Here is a 4696-nt window from a genome sequence, read left to right on the forward strand (position 1 = left end):
CCACCCCTTCACTGGTCGTCGTGGACATGGTCGCCACCACCGACCGCGAGCGCATCCGAGTCCCATCCATGTCCGCGCCGGCTCCGTCTCTGTCTCCTTTCGTGGGAGGTGACCCGCACCCGGCCCCGCGGCGGGGGAGGGGCGGCGGCGGCCTCGCGCTCCACCGAGATCCGGTGCTCGCGTGCTCCAGCGGCCACGCGCGAACGTCTCCAGTGGAAAGGGTTTGGTCCACCGCGTCGTCGGCGTGTCTCCGGCGACTAAGGTTGGTCCCCTCTCTTCCTCACCTCGTCTCCTATCCCTACTAGATCCGCTCTTCCTCACCTCGTCTCCTCTCGCTACCAGGTCCATCCAGCACGTCGTCGTCGCTCGTGCTCCGGGCCGCCATGGCATGGATGGGAAGGCTGCCTCGACGCCGACGCCATGGAGAACCCCGACGGTCAGCCCCCTCTCCTCTCCTCTCCTTTTAGATTTCTTCTTCCATTGCATTCCCTTCCATCCTCTTCCCTGACGCGATGCGGTTTCCGTCCATGAGCAGCAGCGTCAGGGGCGGTGAAGGCCAACAGCAGAAGCATCCATCTCCGGCGCCACAAGGGGCAGGTAAAATTCTGGTTGATTTGCATATATGGTCGTTGTTGACTCTGCTTGTCTCTATCTGAAAGTAGTGGTAGCCGTAGTGCGTGTACTGAGTGATTGCCAACGCTTTGTTGGCTGGTTGGATGTAAGAACTGAACGCGTTGCTTTTGCAAACTGATTATCTATCTATAAAATGTTGCAGTTGTGGTACTACATGATCTTACTAATGATGTCTTTTTTAGTTCTTCTAAAACTGAACGCATCTAAGTTTGGCCATTTGTACTGCATCTTTCTGAACCGAACACTGCCATGTTTGGCAAACTGATGATACGTGTATCTTTGTTGAACTCTGGTTATCTGCAAGTAGTAGTGCTCTTCCTGGATTGGAGTGGAAATTGTTGCTTGGTGCTGCAACTTGCGCAAACTGATGATATGGGATTAAGAATAATGATGCATTTTTGTTGTTAGCGATTTCTTCTGTGAAACTTCATATATGTATTTACATTCATTGAAAGCATATAATCAATATCTGGTCTGATGATTTATGTACTGTTATCTCATATAAAAAAGCATATAACAGCAGCAGTAGCACAAATTTAACTGAATTCAATTAAAATTTCCATGATGTGCTTCAATTAAAATTCAACCATGTTACGATCTTTCAACATGCATGATGTGCTTCAATGGTTTCTATATACTGTCATGGTATGATCATTTGATCACCGTGTCATCTCCAATTTGCTTAAATTAAATTGTTGGGTGCTTCTACAGACGACCCCTTCCATCTCCAATTTGCTCTGACCCAGAATTACCTTGTTAAGTATTTGCCTTGCCTGCTAATCTTGCCTTTCCATTTTAGATCATGCTTGGCTACTTGACAAGGTATTCTGTTCTGTAGATGCATCTTATTCCTGTTGAGAATCGTTTGGATGCATCTTATTCTGGTCTGTTTTTTTGTTATTAACCTGCTGCTGTTGTCAATCTACTGTTGTCATTAACCTGTTGTTGCTGCTGTTGTACGAGAAGAAGGAGCACACCCAGGAGAAGAAGGAGCAAGCCCGGAGAAAAACAACGAGCAGGAGAAGAAGGCCCTGGATTGCTGTTGCTGGAGTGTTTACGGAAACATGATCTTCTCCCATGTATAGTGCAGTCACATTTCATGTCACAGAGCAGGAGATGACGGACATGTTGATCGATATGCTGTAAGTTGCCGCAAACTCCCTCTTTTTCTTCCATTTGCATGAATGATGCTATATCGATCTGTTTTCTTGAGATCATAAGTGTATGCTATGAGAGATATCCAGAAGGTCCCCTGCTCTACTCTGCCTGCCTCGTTTACTGCCTTTCCACCGTAGTAGATGTTCTTTTTTCTTCTGTAATTTATCATCAATTATCTGTTGTAGCCTAATTTCTACGAACTAGTATGATTCGTTCGCATATTTGGCCAGCTCCAGACTAGTTAGTGCTCCTCTTTTGGTTTCCTTAGTTGCTTTATGCATAAGAATAAGCTGATAAGAACAGAACATTGATACTTTGCATGCTATTAGCTGAATGGATGGCTGTGGTAGTAGAATGGTATTATTGTTTAGGTGCAATTTGGTGTAGTGAAGTTTTTTGCACGACTCGCACTTGTGCAATACATATTCATATTTTTCTCTGTTTTCTTGTATGAATGAGTATCTCATTTTAACTAGCTGGAGAACAAAAATCATGGTACTAGCTGAATTTGTGTCGTCATTCTAATATAAATAGTTGTTATTTTTTGAATGGTCTCTTCTTGCTATATTGGCTCCAGTTTTCCTAATTCTTCTCTGTTGATTCATGTATCAGGGTGACCGTGGAAGGCATATCACCGTTTGTGCCCAGTCCTGACAGGAGTAGGTGCCTAGTTTGTGATTGTTATCGAAGGAGCTCCATGCTGAAGAACATAGCTTGTAACTGTATCACATGTGGAGCTTGTAACTGTGATTGCCATACTTGTAGAGCTTATGGATAATGTTTGGAGTATCACGTGTAGAGCTTGTATATGTTAGAGCTTATTATGTGTAGAGCTTGTAAAGTATATGTTATTTGTACAATAGGAGCTCTGTACTGAATCTGGCTGATAATATTTGGAGTATTATGTGTGTTTTTTGTTTGTGCCAGTTTAAATACTGGTTATTTATTTACTGTTAAATTGAAATATGAAGAATATGAACTTGCTAGCAGGGACCCACGTACCTGAACCTGACATCTGGGACCCATTTGACTAGTGGACCTTTTTTATATTACAAAAAAACAAAAACTTTCTAGCGGAAAAGGCCACGGCCCAAAAATGAGAAGGCTTAATTGTTGGGCTTGGCCCATCTACCTAGCCAAAATTAATATGAGAAAAAACACAAATAGGCCGAATTGTTGGGCTAGGCCCATGTAGAAAATCGAATTGGACCGGGCTGAATCTTGTGCCACGTCAGATTGCCACGTTGGATGCCTACGTGGCCTGGGGAGGTTGCTAGTGACCAAAACACCACAGTAGACGTATTTTGGTCATAAAATCTTCGACCATTCCAGAAGAAAGGTCGCTATAGTCAGTTTATGATGGCCAGCTTTTGACCTTCTGTTTTTGGTCAGAAAAAGGTCGCAAATGGAAATTTGTGACCTTTCAGTGACCAATAGTGGTGGTCACAAGTTGACATATTTCTTGTAGTGCTAAAGAGCGCGTTCAAATGGTCGTTGATGCTCTTAGTCCAAGGAGAAATCCAGTGGATATTGTACAAGCCAGTCCATGCACTGACTGAGTGTCCGAGCGCTGACCAATATTCTACAAGCCAGTTCAAGTGCATTGGCGGTTACTACACCCTGACCTGCAACGCCTCCTACTATTTTGTATGTATTGTATCCGTTGGCCGACACTAGAGGATGGGGTTTGTACCAGCAAAGAGGACATGATTCAGGCCGAGCTAACGAACCCCAAGCTGAAAGCTCATCCCCGAGAAAGTACCATAGTAAGTATCGATCATTTTCACTCGGACGTTCTTCTTTTTGACTTGTCATCCGAGTAGCGCCTGATAAGTTTTCTTCTAGTGGGGGCACGTTCAGTGCACATACTAGGTGTTGCCTCCAAGAATGATGATTGCTAGCAATCAATTAGAGTCTATAGGATTAGTTTATTTCCGTCTTCATAAATCTAGAACCAATATCGTAAATTCATGTCTCCGGGTGATTGTTGACAGCCAGTTAGAGTCTATATTATTGGATTATTCTTTGTCTTTGAAATTTTGGTCGATCTCTTTGAATTCATAGTTTCTCTCGATCGCTATATTACAAACTGCTATCTTATGTCTTTTGAGCATAAATACTGTGAACTGGAATCCAAGCATTTGGCAATGTAGGAAGTAGAAACTCTCCGTGCGGAACTAGAGAAAGAGAAAAAGAAGAAAGAGAAGCTGGAGAAGGAGAAAGATATCATGGGAGGTAAACTTTTCATACCAGGCACCACCATGTTGGGCCACAACAACCAAGGTGAGCACACAATCTTCTCATCACGATGGTGACTAGTGAGTGTCACTCCTCGTGATCTTCTCTATGGATCTCTCCGGGTCATCTATGGGTGTATTTTGGTTCGGTCTTTGGTAGGATAGATCAACTTCTTGCAAATGGAGATGTTTTCAAAATACTTCCTCAAGTCCAAAATGACCCCTGATTGTATTACATGTTTGCTTCTTGGAAATGGACAAGGTATCCTAGGATATTTACTAGCCACTCAGATTTCATTGTATTATTAAAGGGGTATGCCATGCCCTTGGGTTTTTAGAGGGCTTGATCAGATCTTTAAGATCAGAAATATTATCCGACTCAAAACCAAGTGTTGTCATATAGTTTCTTATGTATTATAGCTTATTGAATATATTAGTGCCGACATTGCACCTTCTTTGGTGGTTTATACGTTTTCAGAGTGTGGTTTTTCATAGCCCGAGCTACACAACACCCCCTATCCTGACCGTTCCCTCTGGACTCCCACGCATAGAGATATGAGCAGTGTTCTGAGAATTTGCAGCTATGTCAGAGTAATCATTGCTTATATTACACCAGAGGGGGCCTGCAAAAATCTTAATCTTGATGGGACGCGTTAGCTATACTGTTC

The sequence above is a fragment of the Triticum dicoccoides genome, chromosome 3A (genome assembly GCF_002162155.2).
Source record: "Triticum dicoccoides isolate Atlit2015 ecotype Zavitan chromosome 3A, WEW_v2.0, whole genome shotgun sequence".
In the NCBI taxonomy this organism is placed as follows: domain Eukaryota; kingdom Viridiplantae; phylum Streptophyta; class Magnoliopsida; order Poales; family Poaceae; genus Triticum; species Triticum dicoccoides.